At 40.7% G+C, this 16,850-nt stretch overlaps 1 protein-coding gene across 1 annotated transcript in view; it reads left to right on the forward strand.

Moving 5' to 3' along the window:
• LOC104493080 (dual specificity testis-specific protein kinase 2-like) overlaps positions 1 to 16,850 on the forward strand; it is a gene marked incomplete at its 3' end in the record, with an annotated part of 63,422 nt that overhangs the window by 31,076 nt on the left and 15,496 nt on the right. The gene's annotated exons all lie outside the window — the stretch shown is intronic.

Here is a 16,850-nt window from a genome sequence, read left to right on the forward strand (position 1 = left end):
TCCATTAAAACCCTAACCCTTTCCCCTTCCCCCCCCCCCCCCAAAGACTGGTGTATTATTAATTAGCAATTAAAACAGGTTCCTGGTGTGTTCACCAAGAACTACTGTAAGATTAGAAGTTGGGATAGCTGTATGCGAGTGATCAGGATATGTGTGGCCATCCCTTTCTGCACCTTTCATGTGGAACTCTAAGGCAGAGATGCACGTATGGGGAAAGGGAGTTTCTTCACCTTCTGGTGCGACAATTCTGCACTTCCAGTTCTGGCTCTATTAGTGTGATGCACACTAGTTCACAGTGGCTGTATTTCTAATGTAAGAGCAAAGGTAAAGACACTTCCAGAAATTTCAAGATACAGCACATGTGAGGGGTCCTTTGATATGAGGGAACAGTTTATTTGATCTTCTTTCTGGCACGCAGTAGAGGAAACTCTTCTAAGATAGTTGGTTGATCAAGTCCTTCAAGTAGGCTTTGCTAACATTATTGCCAGTTTCTTTCGGACCTCTGATCAATTAAAACAGGGAGGCTTCAGGCCCTTCCTCTCCCTAAACATGTCCTAGAAGAAGTGGAGCTTCATAACATTTTGTTGTACTAAATCTTGGCAGAGCTTCCTCAGTGTGTGCGCTTTTTCTTTTTTTGTTTGAAACCAGCACAGATGCTTCCTCATGGACAGCTAACTTTGTAGCTGCTTGCTTTGTTAAGCTATTTTGGAGTTCTTGGCAAGCAAACAGATCTAAGAAAGACTTCAAAGAATAACTTTTTCTAGTTATAGTTTAGAATAACAGAAAAGATTCCTGAAACATCTTGAGACCAAAGAGGAAAAATTTTAGACTGAAGAAGGTTGCTGCAAAATGTTAAACAGAGTAGCTTTAGTGACACATAATGGTTGGTACATATACTTTTTGCTTTTCTTGAGTCGACCAAGGTGGAAATTTAATATCTTCAATAGAAAAAACCACAACTGAAGACCATCGTAAGGTGATGGTATAGGGAATCCTCACTCAAGCTTGTCCAAAACAGTAGTAGTTCTTTGGTTTTACAGAGCTTTTAAAAGCTGTGTATCTTCCAAGTGGTGGAATTAGTTATGTTTTCTGGCAGCAGTAGTGGCATTTTTCATAGTGAAGAGAGTGGAGTAATAGCTGAAGTCTCAAGAATTCTGGAGTTTAGAGAAGGGGGCTAGCTGAAGGGATTATTAGCAAGACGGACATGGTGAATCACCAGTTCAAATATAGCCCAGGAGGATAAACGAATCAGCTGCTGCCTTGTGGCTTTTTTCAGCTTGTGGTCCAAAAAGGCAGCCTCTTAGTTTCTGGTGCGCTACATCATCCATACTAGCCTGGTGCTACCAGCACTCAGAACTTCTGTCAGGGCTTCACTTCTTTGGAGATGAAACTTGATTCAGGGGCTATTGCTCAATAGGTGTCTGTGTCACTGTGTCACTCTCTCATACTAGCCTATGCTGGACCTGTTCTGTAAGGACCTTAATTATCCCTTCTCGTGTTTTAAGAGTGCAGCTGATGATATGCCTAAGTAAAAGGGGTACAGCATCACTTAGAGATTATGTCTGAGGGCGTGATGGGAAACTATGTTTATTTGTATGTTTCCATGACAGAAGAAGCTGAGAACTTGTGGCAAATGTTTGGTGAATGGATTTAGAGGACTTGTGTTTATTGGCCTCCTGTGCTATTATCAGACAGGGTAACAACCACAAATGGGTTATAGGAGCCTTTAAGATTTTATAAGCCCATTAAGGGGCCACATTAGTAATGTACAGCACTTTGTTATTGGAAGGCAGAGTCTGAAGTGAACAGATTTCTTTTCTTGCCTGTTTAAACACACAGGAGGCTAAGCACAGTGGATCATGCAGAGCAGGTTTTTTGCCTGAGGAAGGTGTTGATGGTATGTAGGCCTTGGGTTTTTCCCTTTTGGCAGCGTTTTACCTTGGTTTAATTGTCCTCTCTCAAGTGGCTTTTGTTTTTAAAACTGTTGGGCAAGAAGCAGTTTCTGTTTGGTTTGTTTTTTTCAAAATAAGAATGGTATTTAATTACAGGCTGTGCTAGGACTTTGGCCTTGTTTTGATTCCATAGTCTTATCAGTTTTGAAAATCCAGTATTGTTTTTGAAGTTCTACTCAAGCCAGAAGCTATGGCATATGCTGCTTCTGAGGTCGTTCGGCATCTAGCCTGAGAGTCACAGAATGGTTTAGGCTGGGAGGGACTTCTGTCCTTGCAAGAACATAGTTAAGAAACTCTTAGGGGAAGTTAAGTAGATGCTTTAATAGGTGTGCCCTTCAGATGAGTTGGCAGGCGTTAGACAGCCTTGCTAACTTTGAGCTGATGGGCACAGATTTGCTGTGCTCATTTTCTGTAAAACCAGGAGCTCAATATTCCATTCTCAGTATGCAGCTCGATCTGTAGCCACTGGTTTGTTTCTGTAACTACCATAACCTGCAGGGCTTCCTGCTGTACTTGCATGCCTCCCCAGCCTTATATCAGAATCTCCTCCAAGTCTCTCTCTTTTTTCCAGCCACTTTCCTGATCTTAACTCTCCATTCACTTCCATTTTTTTTTAGTTTCCTGACACACAGCACCCTCGGATTTGAAGAACTTGTGTGGTAGCACAAGCCTTGGTGTCAGTTAGCATGAGATGCTGCTGAGCACTCGGAGACCAGATCTGAGCCACTGCCCAGAGGTTAGCAGATAGTGAGCACTCCAGTGAGCCAGTTAACGTGGAGCAGCCATGGCTTAATAGTGATAGCGTGTGATCGTATCCCATATGTGTTTAACACGTTTTAGATGTGAGGCAAACATTTATTTATGCATTGTAAGTTCTATAGGTCTATGCTGTCACAGTGAAGCAGGTAACAGAGCACACTGTCTAGCATGCAAAAGCTTCTAATGCCTTCCTGTGGATCTTAAATTATTTGTTGAACTCTTAAGCAGTTCTGTATGAATTTCTAAAGGAAGCCAGGCTAAAATCTTGTTATAATTAGATGTAAATCAGTCATACAGCTTGATAATTCCTTACTGAAGAAAATGAAAACCCTCACAGCTGCGTGTATAGATGTTCTGTGTCGATTGGGATATCTTGAAATTGCAGTGCTTCACAAACAATAGCTCATTGTTTCAGCAGAATTTTTATGGCTATTGATTCATACTGGATGATAGTAAAAACGTGCACAAATTCTCTGCTGCCACAATCTGAAGCTGTAGCTGTACTTGCTCAGCACAGGATCTGACATGCATTGGAGCTCTCGAGCAGGGAGCAGGGCTGTGGCAGTGTGATGGGAACACATGATCTGTGGTGGAGGGGTGTACAGTACTGTCAGTCAGCTGCTGACAAGCATCCTACAGTCTTTTGCTCTTCGTTCTTGCTGGTGTACTGCCTGGTCAGTTCTTCTGATTCCATCCCAACTCTCTGGTGTGGTACTAGATGTTTTGTGGGTCTGAGAGTATATTTGGGAGCCTTGGTTTTAAGGTGCTATATACGTGTCATTGGAACAGTGATGAGAGAACTGTAAGGGTGGAGCCAGCCTTTCTGTGCGCCTAGCTTCTCCAGTGCATCCCATTCGGCAAGTTTTCCTTACCCGCTGCCTTGTGTACTGCACCTTACGTGTGCTGTGTGCAGGGGTGCCTGAAAGGGCCTTGAAGTCTGCAGTGTTTCCTGGATGCTCAGAGTGATGTTGTCTGCAGTAATGTATGCTGGCAATGTATAGTATGCACCACAGAGTTTAATGCAGAAGCATGTGGCAAAAAGTGCTGTAAGAAAAGAATCTTGAGTGCTGCTTTAACTTTTTTTTAAGACAATCCACAGAATTTGTTGAACTTGTGCACATTTTTGGTTCAATTGAATTTTTTTTATAGCTGTGTCTTAAACCCAGGAAAAAATTTACTACGGACATCCTTCCAGACATGTTAATCTTTATTTTGGGCAAGATAATTGCTGTTAGACAACTTTTGCATGTTGCACTGTAATAGCTTACCGAATTTGATACTGCTGGTTTTCCCATCAACCACAATTCATTGCTTTGAGACAAGAATACTGTTATGTAGCAGTTTGGAAAAGACTATTTTTCCCCTGTCCTTGTACAGTGTATCCCTTTTGTAGTCCTAAAGCTCATCTTAAGGAAGAAGCCTGTGGCTTTTGAAGAGAGAGGGCATCTTTGCCCAAATGCATCTTTGATAATTGAGAACTTTCCTTCTCTACTTTTCCTCCCAACAGCAATAATTTAAGTAAACTATAAATGCAGTAAGTGAAGTTCCTGGCCTTTGGAGACCTTCCTTTTTTTTAGGGTTTTTTTTTTTGCTTTTGGAGATAACACTGATTGGGAAGAAAAAATATTAAGAGGATAAAATTCTCAGAATTGTTAAAATCTTGCTGAATTATCTTTTTACAAGGATTGGGAAGTAAGTTCTTTGAGTGAGAAGATCCTTCTGGTTTTAGAGTTCATGAACAGAATCTATCATTAAAAATATTTAGTTTTCCTTTTTTTTTTCTCCTCCCCTCAGTTCTTAGGCATCTTTATGGAGAGCCTTTGACCCTGAAATGGAGAAAATTAGTCAGACATTGCTTAGGTCCCCTCTTCTAGATCTTTATGCTACAGTGAAAATTGTAGGCCTTCCAAATGGCTACTGCACACTTGAGTGTTTTAAAAAGCCCTGGGACAACATCCCTTCCCTGCCCTCTCCTGCCTCATCTCCTGTAACACTTGCTAATCCCTACTGTTATTCCACCAGTGTGATTCATACTGTTTGAATAACTTTAGTTTTGCTCATGTAGCACTGCAAATATTTAAGTCAGCTTTGGTGATCATTGTAGGCCAACCTGTCAACCCTAGAGAACTTAATGTCTTTAGAACAGTAGATTCTGTTGTCAGTCATTCTGCAAATATTCCATACGGCAAAGGAATTGTTCCCGGTTTAGGTATTACCCATTTACCAGCTCAGGTTTAGTTCCTGGATAAGAGCTGCAGGGCTAAGTTGATTAGCCTGAGCTTGGAGACAACTGAAGAGAAGATGAAAGTTTTGTTAAAGGTGGCATCAAGTAGAAAATAAATATAAATTAATGCATTATCAACTTCATCCTGTTAGAAAATGTTGCTCATCTGCTGGATATTGCTGTCCAATTTCTAGCAAACCTCCCCCCCCAACTTAGAGAAATATTATGGAAGCCCTTTCCTTCATGTAAGATGAAAGGTTTAGGTATTCCTTAAAGAGTACAGTCAAACCATACTGATTAGAGGCTTCCTGATAAGTTTGTATTCCTTAATGTCTTGTGCTTTTCTTTAGCCACCCTTGCTTACTGGGGTCTTCCTTAGGCACTTTATATAGTCTGTCTGACTGTAGCATTGAAAAAAGAAAACTCCAGAGAAGGAAGAAAAAAGCAGAAGGGTGGGGAAACTAGAGATGCTTTGGTCTTTTGTCTTTGCTAAGATTTGGTCCCTAATTCTGCTCCAACTCGGTCTCATTTGCCTACATAAAGCAACTTGCTTGAGTGTATTGGAGGTCGCAGGCAGTATGTCAGGTTATTTACTTTATGGTCTTGTGGAACTGGCAGGTGCTTTGGCTTTCTGGAGGAATGAAGGGAGCAACCGTGCAAGCCTTCTCTTGGATGTTTTTGTTGACAGCTCTGAGAATACACCTGTTAATTCTAAATGTCTTTGTTTTAGAGGAATGAATCTTGATAAAGAGTAGTGTAAAAATGATGAAATTTACTTTGAAGTAACTTTAAAAAAGATCCTATGTCATCATAGCATGTTAATATCTTTCAGTAGCCAACAGCTGGCATTTTAAAATGCCTCCTGGCTGTGGGATGCTGCAGAAGAACTGCTGTTTAAACTTTCTAAGAACTCCAAGCATGTGTAAAATTCTGCAGATTAAATTGATACTTAAGATCTCTCACAGCCAATGAATAGCATGACCTGTGTATTAATAATGTAATAAATCTCTACTTATGTGCTTTCTTCTTGTCCTTAGTTTGGATATTTAAGTGTTCATTTTATATACTTCCCTGGGAGTGGGAAGAAGTCCTTTCAGTGGTGATGTACTGGTGCCAGTGCTGGAAAGCATAACGTGTAGAGGCAATCTGGGCCTCGGCAGGTCTAAACCCCAAGTACCAGAGGTGTAAGTGTGTGTAGCCTTATCGAAAGGGTGTCAGAGGCTTGGGGGCCTCAGGCTATGGTTACTTTGTACCCCTCCTGGTATGAGCTGGGGTATTAGAAAGGAATGTATTTAGTTCCAGGAAGGTATGCTTTGGTGACAAGAATGGTTATGTGCTATAAAACTAGAGTCCCTATTGCTATTATTTGCTTGCCCCTTTTGCTGCTTTTGTTGTAGGACTGGAAATCCAGCCAGCACACATCTGTGTTATTTCCCTTTGTTAATTTGTTTGTTTGGGTTCATTAGCTTTTCCCTTACAGGAGTTATTAAGAGTCAGGCCTTGTGTATACCTGCTTCAGGGTCAAGAGAAATCATTAATCTGGACTCAGGGGATTTGACCTCTGGAGAAGAGTAATGACAGCCTTGTCCGATGGAGCAGTAGTTGCACATCCCCTTAATGACTGAGGACTGTGTGAGAAGTTTGCTGTAGGACCTAACAGTAAGAGTCATGGCAGCAGAAGTAGGATTTAAAACAGGGCAGGAAATAACTGAGGTGTTAGGAACATCAGTCTAGTTGGTAGTGTAAAAGGTGAGAAATCATTCCATTTCATTGCAACTGTGTTTTTGAGCTCTAAAATAGAATGGATCTGTCAGGACTGTTCACTGTCTGCGTAGTACTTCATATTTCTGTCTTGGAAAAACACTTATCTCACCACAAAAAAATGTGGCAAGGTAATAGATGCTCTGAAATACCTAGTAAATTCTATCATCCTTCTTAAAAATGCATGTAACCATAGAGTCGTCTTACTTTGGGGAATGGAGTTATGGAGAACCTAAAAGATGCAAAAATCTGTTACTCTGTGCCTGCTTAACTGGCACATGAATATCAGCTCAATCTTTTTGGGTTAAAAAAAACCAATCAGCTGAACGCGTACAGAAAGACAAGTCTGTTGCCTGCACTTCCTATTTTGTTGTGCATGAATGCCAGGGCTAAGATAGGAAGGAAGCGATCACCTTTGTCGCTGCACGCAGCAGCTATCTTGCTGGAAGGAACCAGACATAGGTAATAGGAACTTTTTGTAGATACAAAATGTTAGGAAGCTTCTGTTTACATTCCAAGATAAACGTGTTTGTAACATGACAAACCAAGTCCCTAGCAGTATCTTTTTGCAATTTTAAAGATCCTGAATCTTTAAAGTTATAAGCCTTGGGATGTGCTGGAGGTTTCTTGTATCAAAGTATCATTTTTAGCTTTTTCTTAAGACTGTGACATTCAAACTTATAGATACCTCTTTTTTAATATTTGATACTTTTATGTGTGTATATGTCTGAAATAAGTTATTTTAATAGCTTTGTCCAGGACCACATGTAGACCTTTTTCTTGTTCCTGCATAGCTTGCGGAATGATTTGTAGTCCATCTTTGAGTGTCTCGAAATGCAGTTATTTTTTTTATAAACTTGTTTCAGTGCAGACACTTCCTTTTATCTCTTGATTGTTCGTGATAGAATTTTAAAAATACTTGTCAACACTTGAGCCATATTTGGTCTTAATTTTGTACTCTTAAGCATATGGACTGTCAGATTTGCTGTAACAGTTCACTGAGGTTCTCAGTTTAATTTATAAGAAGTGACTGAATGCACTCTCAGCAAATGTAGATAGATCTTAATGACCAGCTCTACCTCAGCCTTTCTCTGGTCTGTACAAGGCATTGTATTGTTAAATCTTCAAAGCAATATCCTTTTTCCCATGGGCTCATTCTCTTTAGAGGAGTGCAGCCTGTCTCTCTTCAACTTGAGAGGTCCACGTATGAAAGGCTTAATCTATCTGACACTTCACAGCTTGCAGAATTGAAGACACCCATTCCTGTGCCATTGATCCTTGTCAAAAAGCATGGGTAGCTCTAGAAGCAACCATGCCCTGATGCAGCATTAACTAGACTAACCAACTGCAGTGGTTTGGGGGGAGGCGTTTTTGCCCTAGCTATATTTTTGAAAGGGTGCATGAAAAAGGAAAAAAAAAATCCTGTTTCCAGTAATGATTCAGTCTAGGTTATCAACTCTAGGAAGACTGAGTGAGGGTTAGAAGGGTGTGAGCACCGTCATACTGTTTAATCAGCTAAAGAGATCAGTTTTGTTGGCATAACACTGTAGGCACCAGTGCTGAGCTTAGATGATTGGTTATTCTAACAGCTGAAGAGTTGCACTCTCCGGCACTCATTACGGTACCTTGTACATGAGATTTGAGTTAGGCTGATTAAAGGTAAGTGTGAACCTGACTCCTCTGTACGCTCCAGTGGAAGCAAAATTAATTCTAAATGTGGTACATGTAATAAGTAAATTAGACTGTTCAAAGGAGGTAGAGTTTAAAAAGCTTGTAGAAAAGAGAAAGTGTTAGTATTTGGAGAATGTCACATGGATTAAACCTTTTGCTATAACTTCAAGGTTTTGTGAGTTATTTTGTAACAAAAAAAGCAGTGGGTCTAAGACAGTGAAGTTATTTCACAGAAGTTAAGACAAAGTACATGTTCTTTACTTTGTTTATATTATTTTCCTTGGGAACCAAATATTTTTGTGAATAAGTTAAAAGGAAAAAAGGCTGGTCCCAAACACAGCTTGATGTGCTGCACATACCAAAAAAGTCTATTTAAAATCACACAAGGGGGCCTGGCTTGCAATGACAGGAGGCAGGAAATTTAGTGTTCTGGCTGGAATTCCATCTTCAGTTCATACTCTTGCACCCTGATGTTGTGGTATATGTGGTGCGCTTGACCCTTTAGTTCTTTCTCCAGCAAAAACGATCCCGGCCTCCACAGGAGTTTGAGCTAAGTCTGTCTGATTTGTAGCTTTGCAGTTTTGAGTGCTTAAATATCAAAAGTCAGGTTCTTGGAAAGCATGTGAAAGACCTTTTTTAAGTTAGGTGATATTTTACTTTTTTTTCCTACATCTGATGGCTATTTATTTTTTCACGAATGAAAGCTAACCATCTTGTCTGATTTCTAGAAACCCTAGGTCTTTGATCACTGCAAAACACTAAACAGTAGAGGACTTTCTTCTTAGTTTTTTGGGTTGCTTATACCCACAGAATGCAGGGCCCCCTGTGGCATAGCTTCAGTTTGATAGGAAATTAAATGCTGCTATACCTGGTAACAATGCTTGTTCTGAGGACAGGGTGAAGCTTTAATTACTGAATTTGTGTGTGTTTCCCTGTGGTTGGACGCCTGATATGATTTGACCAATTCCACCAAAATACATTTTTTGAAGAGAGTGATTTCCTATCATGTGCACGTGGAGAATTAGAATAATAAGTAAAAGAGGTTCAACTGGGTCCTCGCTTTACAGAAAGGTGGAATTGGTTCTTAAAAAGCTGCAGTAAAAGGCTCAGTTGACAAAAATGTTTGCCTAAGGTGGATGCAAGCTGACCTTACGGGCTGTCTCTTGGAGGGACAACTCTACAGAGAAAGTTTCTCCTTTTGCCAAAAGCAAATAAGCAGTGAAAGTTGTGTAAGCACTACATTATGCTGAAGGCACAGGGAACTGCTAGATGTGTTTGCAGTATGTGGTTATGTGACGAGAGAAGGGTGGGTTCTTAAAGGGAAGAGCATTGAGATGTAAAAAATACTATAACCAGAGACACTAAAGAAATCCTCCCATAAGGACAGAAGGCAGAACCTTGGAAACATGAGTCTAACTTCAGGCACACAGTCTGTATTTATGTGTGCAGGTGCTAGATCAGAAGTGATGAACATCCAGTTATTTCAGTGAGGACTTCTGGACATGCAAGCTTTTGAATTCTAATCTTTTTCTTAAATGCCTGTGTGTGAGCTTAACAGCTCATGGTTAAACACTCCCTACCCTCCTCATTCATTCTGCTGTTCCTTTTCCTTCTTGTAGGAGGATGATTGACTTGTTTTAATCACTTCAGTGCCTGTGGTAGTGCACAAGGAATCTTTTTTAATGTATTATTTTAATTGGGGTGGATGCATCTAGATGTGTTGTATTCTAGGAAGGCTTGGTAAATAGCTTGCTGGTGGTAACCTCTTCCTCCTTCTTAGAATGTCTCAAGGATGGAAGAAAGTAGATAAGAGGCACATAAATGTTGAACTGCAAACACCAAGCTCCATTGTCTCTTTTCTTCTCTCTCTTCCTTGTACGTGTGTGACACACACATGGGAGTGGGGTTTGTGTTGTGTGTGTGGGTTTTTTGGGAAGGATTTTTAGTATCGGTGTTTTGACACTTGTTGTAAGCCCATTGGACCATTTGCCATTGTCTCCAGCAACAAAGTAAGACACCCTTGAACCACAACCCCTGCAATTCTTTTATTGTTGCTTTCTGATGTCCTGGAAATATGTCCAGGTTAATAAGTGAGACGAGACAAGCTTCTGAACTGCTGTGGTATGAGGGGAAGAGAGCAGGGGAACTGAATACTACCTTGAGGACTAGATGTTCCTCCTGTGAGCCGTCCAAATCATTCAGAAGGAGTTGTACAGGAAAATTCCTTCAGCATTTGCTTTTGCACACCACTATTAACAGGGGATCTGAGTGCATTCTGTAATTGTTAATAAAGTGTTTGAGCACCCTCAAATGTAAATGGATGTTGCAGCACAGCTGAAGTGTTCAGGCTTGGAAAAACACTCTGAAACAGCTCAAAACCAGTGTTCCTTGTGCAGAATTTAAAGTTTGCACTGTGAGAGGTGTTTGTGTGCTGTAACTTTTACCTTCTGTAGATACTTGTAGCTGTTTTACAGACTTCAAAAAAAGCTGAAGCAAACGGGAATCTTGCAGGCATATAATCTGTGGGCTGCTCTCTTTGTGGGGAAGGTGAGAAAGGCCTTATTTAAATCAGAGGCTCCTTGTCAGAGGCTGCAGCTTGCTTCTAGGCAGAGCTGAGTGCATGGTGTATTCAAAATGCTGTCATTATGGATAGAGCCCTCTGCTCTTAACAGAAGTGTTATTGTGGAGATGCTGTTTCTCTTGCCTGTGTCAGCAACGAGGTACTGTCTCTCTGTGCCTGTGTGCTAATTTATGCCATTGCTAGCTTGCCATATCGCAGATTCCTATCTGCACTGAAACTAGGCTCTACTTAGAATCCAAGCAGTTGTGACTTCAGATTATAAATGCAGGTTTTTTGTTAGGCCTTCTTTGCTGCTTTTTCTACAATATAATTACAGGAAAAATGGTTATCAAGGTTGGTTTATATAGATATACTGGGAGTGTTTTCCGGTTCCAACAAAATAAGCTTATTTCCTGAAGTGTTTCAAACCCTTCATACATACGCAGTAGTGCTACGTGCCTGCAGTTGAAGCCTTACTTACAGTGATCTGTTTGTAGCACCAGGCAAGTAAGTGAAGGTTAAACTTTGATGGAGTGGAGTGACAGGAAGGAGATAAATTCAGCACACTGACCATAAGAGATGTTGGATGTACAGAATTAAAGGAAGACAAATTTGCCTGATTTTTTTTCCATGCCAGCACTTAAATGTTTGGAATGCAACAAATGGTTTTCATTACAGCTCCTTCCTGAGTTAGTGCATGTTAATTCTCATTTGCCTTTATGAAGTCAGTCATGTCTGTACATGCCTTTTTAGAAGAAGGAGCCAGTGAATCGATCAATGCCACAACTGACACGGAAGAAGAAACAGAGGTAGATCTGTTGCGTTTCTTGGCTTTTGATCCTGAGTTCTGATGAGTAGCCACGCCATGGCAATTGTACGAGGAAGCTTGCTGCTCCCCTCTAGGAATAGCTGACACTTTTAAAAGCAAGATTAAAGTAATCTTGTAATGGCTAACACTTCTAAAGAAAATACTTTTTTTTTTTAATTGCTTGAAAAGCAGAAGAGAAATTGCCTTCAGGTTGCAGACTTTTTGGCTTTGGTTTTCAGCAACAAGGAGCAGGGGAGAAAAGTGGCCTTTAGAGGAAGACTTTCAGTCTTTCTTCTGTCCTTTCAATCAGGCTATTTTTCCTAACCACTTGAGCCCTTCTGGTCTGTCATGCAAAAAGTTTGTTCTGAAATGTGCTTGCTTCACCTGCATGTTCCAATTATTTCAGTACTTGTGGTTTTCTCCTTGGCAACGTTAGTTCACCCGCTGTCCAAAAATATACTTGTACAGCCCAAATTAAACACTAAAACAGAACAAGTTGGATGTTTAATTTATTTCATTTGGTGCAATCAATGTGTTAGTTATTTGATGCAAATGGAAAGTTACTGCACAGAGGTACCTGGCTGAGGTGGCTGTGTAGATTTTTATTTTTTAACAACTGGAGGTCTATTTACTAATTTTAAAAAATGTCAATTTGATCTGATAATCAACCTCAGTGTATCAACTTGTAGTATCTCATATTGTAGTTTTGAATGTACTGGTACTGTCTATCTTTTCCAGGTTTGCACAGGTGGAGCTAATGAAAATAGTTGGGGGGAAGGAGGAAGTTTTCAGTCCTCCCACTAGCTGGTTATGCCAGTTTTGGCAGAAGAGTACATTGGCTTGTTGTCTTGCAGCCAGAAGCCTTCAGAGCCGTCACTTAGAGTGCTGAGTGTGACAGATGACTGTTAAACATAGGAGAACCAAAGATTTGGTTGTGTCCTCCTTGAAGTGGGTGCTTTAAATCTTCTCACTCAGCTTTCTGCAGAAGTTTGAAAAAAGACCTCAACTTTTTTTTATTAGGCATGAGACTTACCACCTTGCTTTCAGCATTAGAAAGGACACAAATATGGAAGCTTTATCTCTCCAACGCTGCCTCAGTGCATTTGTGGCCAGCGTCTGCAATGTTACTGTTTTGCTTTCCAGGTCTCCCTTTAGAGTCCAGCTAGGTGGTCTGGCTTTTGCTCTGACATCACCACTCTGAAGATGCTATAGCCATGATTCTAGTTTCTCTTTCATTCTGCTTCTCTGTCTGTTTTTTTTTCATTGGGCTTTCCAGTGTATTAATTCACTGCTGTCTTGGTGTTAGTCTTGTTGTCTTCTGGGTCCCTGGAGCTCTTACTCTTTACTTACCTCATGTGTTCTGTCATCTTAAATGCCCTCTCCACACCTACTTTTCTTAACCACTTAATGTGTTGCCTTTGGTGATGTTTGGGCTACCATATAGGGGTGTCTTGTGTTTTTTTTGGCAAGCAGTGACATTTAAAGCTGAGTAAATAGCAAGCCATCTTTCTTTTACCTTTCTTGTACAGTATCTGGTGGTTGGTTTATCTATACATTGGTTGATTATCTATACATATGGTTGATCTATACATTGAAACAGTATTGGTTTCCAAAGTAGCATTAAAAATGTGTTGCAATTCCCTTCAGTCTGCCTCCTCAGGCTTGGCAATCAAAAATTGCAGTCTTTGTTTTTTCAGTAGTAACTGCTGGACTCATGAACCTGATGTGCCTTTTCTTTAAAAGCTTCTAGTTCTCATATTAGTGTGTTCCAACCTTTATTTTAAATTTTGAAGGTTAAAATCTGACAGCTGAAATTAGCCTCTTGAAATGAAGCATGTAATGCTATGTGTAAGTACCATATGAATTTCATTCCATTCCTCATTTCATATGTTGGAGTCTGATAATATGACTGCTATGTCTTGTGAGGAAGCAGTCCTATTATGCTGTTCGAGGTTAAAATAGCATGTTTCCCTATGCCCTGGGAGTTATATACTACTGCTCTTGCATTTTGTAGCATTAAGCTATAACATCAGAAGCCTCTTCAAGGCTCTTTGATCCAGAAAGCATCTATGCTTCATTGAGCTTCTGGGTAACTTGTCCTTCAAAGAAGCTACTGCCCTCTTTCCTCCTATGGGTTAGGAGATGTGTAAGAAATACAGTTTGCTGAAGCTTCGTTCTAGCAACAGAAGCATGAGCTTTTACCATGAATTTTTTTAGGGAAGAATATTTTTATGGGCTAAAATGTCAGGGTCTCTTAAACCAGTGTTCAGTTTGCTGTGTGGAGTTGAAATAAACACAACCAGCCTAAAGGAGTTACTTTCAGACTCTGGCAAGCAGGTAAGCTCACTGTTGGTGTCCTGTTGCATGACAAACAGTGAACAGTAGCAATAATGGGTAGCTGTTTCACTGCAACCTGATGATACAGAGTTTGAAAAGGTCTGAACACTGCTCCATTTAGCTGTGAAGTCTGCATAAAACGTAGTGTCCCTTGCTTTTGTTGTCATAGCCTGATCAGATCTCTGCTCCCATAGCTGGTACACTTATGCAATGGTTGTTGTTGTAGTAGTAGAATAATGCTTTGAGCTGTGTGCGCTGTAGCCTTACTGTACCAGCACCGAAGCGTTTCAGAGACAAAATAAAATCCAATATTCTCTTTGGGAGAGGTGAACTCACCATCCTTTAGAATATTCTTGCCACACAGAGCTGGTTGTGCTAGTAAGAGATTGAGAACAAATATTTTTCTTTCAGTTGCACTGGCAATTACGAAATAATGTACATAATTTTGTGTCTGTTCTGAAAAGGCATTGTTGAAGAACTCTGAGAAAAATAGGCCATTAGGCTGGCTGTTTGCATCATCAGCCTGAGTGACCGGAAGAATTGAATTACTTACGTGACATTGAGGGAGCACTGAACTCTGTGTACTGCTTGCCATAGAGATAGTTCAGGACTCTGCATGCAAATATTACCTGCTGGCCAGCTAAAATCTGAAATCACCTAAATCTTAAAGACGTCTATAGGAAAAACTTTGTTCAGTTGTTCACTTGATGATTAGCATGCTGTGCTTCATGAAAGTAAGAATTCAGAGCTGACATCTCTAATAAACGAGGTCTGAGCCCTTGCCAGGTGGCAGTTTGGATAGGAGGCCTTGTGGGTTTTGGATGTGTGCTAGAGTCGGGTTTGATTCTTGCTCTTGCAGCTCATGCATGCTGTATCCTCTGTGTGTGTCAGTTCTCACCTAGCCCATGCTAGAATCCAGTCCTTGCAGGTAAGATGATGACCCTGCAAGCCAGTTTGATTGGAAGGGTGCTGGGGGAATGGATATATTCGACGCACTTAATTGATATGGCAGCAATGGATCAAATCAGTAGACTACTTTATTGAAAAGGAAAGCATGAGTGTGCTCAGAATAGAAGCTAGCTGTTGTCAGGTTTCAGCGTGTATGTCATACTCTTTATGGGTTTCTTATTTTATTAGCATTTCTGGAGCAATTACTATCTTTTTTTTTTCTTAAGCATTCTAGCAACTTGTGATTCTAAAAAAAAAAAACAAATTATATTGAGCAGTGGGTTGTGGTTTTTTTTTTTAGTGCTCTAGAAGGTCATCTAGCTCCCTTAGGGGTTCGAATAAAAGCAATGAGAAAGATCAAAGTTGGAAAAGCTCAAAGCAGCATTGTTTGTAATGTTAAGTCAGGTGGGCTGCAGCTCTGTCTAGTTGAGGCTTGAAAGTCTCCAAGGATGGCGATTGCATAGCCTCTGAGCATCCTGTTCCAGAGCTGCTCTGCTCTCCTGACACACAAACCCCTAGCATAAGGGACAGGTTGTTTTGGATCTCCGGCTTGGGCGAGCCTGCAATTTCTAATTTTCAGTGTAGTCATCTGATCAAGTCCCTTCCTCCCCAGCTGCAGTGTCTGGGCTATAGCAGTCCTAAGCATTTGATTTTTATCATTGGTGTGTTAAGTCTTGTTTGCCTTGATTTTTGGAGAGGGGCCAGCAGACATTTTATTTTGCAAAATGATATGCACTAAGCGCAAATTTCTAAGTAATTAAAATATCTTGACTTCAGCACGAAAGATAATAGTTTGACAGACAATTATAATACTTAAGAACAGGAGCATGCCTTTTAAAATGTCAGTCACATTACTCTCTAGAGTTCAAGAGCTTTCCGTGCCTAATTGCAAAATACAAATACTTTTTGCCTGTTTGGTCTAGAAATAGTCACTACGAGGAAGCATTCTGTTTCTCTGTGCCTTATTTTGAAATCCTTTCCTGTATGTTATTGCATCCTTTCTTCTGCTGTTAGTCTAATCCAAAAGATATGGAACAGCATCTTGAAGTAGTCATAAGATCACGAAATTGCTAAATATTGGAGCGTTTCCCAGATCCAGGCACCTTTTGGGGATTTTCTCCTTTGCTATGAGAAGGTAGACAATAGCAGCTCTAAAATCTGGGCTGGACTGGAGCTAATTATCAATCATTCTTTGAAGAACCTTGAGTGCAGAGAAGTAACTCTTGTACTCACCCTTTGCCTTGACTGTTGCTCAGGGACAAAAGGTGGATGCACAGTACCGTCATCAGGCCAAAGATTCATATTTAAAAGAAGAAAAGTGAATGCTGAGGATGCTTTGTGGCCCTGTGCGGCATGTGAACTCCCTGGCTTGTCTGGCAGCCGACAGAGCTGCTGCAAGAGAGGGGTCACGGCCAAAACTGCCAGTGAAATGTGCTGCTGTGCGTGGGCAGAGGGATGTGCAACATAGCCGAGGGGAGCACTGGAGCCCCAAAGAGCTTTGTGGTGTCCTCTCCTGGTAAGCTTTGTGACAGTTAAAATCAGTTTGTGTACCACCTACCCAAACAGTTTAGCCTTGTTAAATAGTAATCTGTGAAACTTGCATAGCTGCTGGGAAAGGTCTTCGAAACTGACTGGTGAGATGAGAAAAAGAAAGAAACTGGTTTTGTGTAGACTGTTGAGGAGGTGAGTCATGACCCCTGGACTAGTAGAGTCTAGGTTGTGTGTGCATAGTCCGAGTAGATCAGCTACACCCACACTGTGTGGTGTGTGGTTCACGTTTGCCTTGGGCCCCAGGCTCCAAGACGTAAAGAAGCCAAACAAAACACGAGC

The sequence above is a fragment of the Buceros rhinoceros genome, unplaced genomic scaffold (assembly GCF_000710305.1).
Source record: "Buceros rhinoceros silvestris isolate BGI_N320 unplaced genomic scaffold, ASM71030v1 scaffold33814, whole genome shotgun sequence".
NCBI classification, from domain to species: domain Eukaryota; kingdom Metazoa; phylum Chordata; class Aves; order Bucerotiformes; family Bucerotidae; genus Buceros; species Buceros rhinoceros.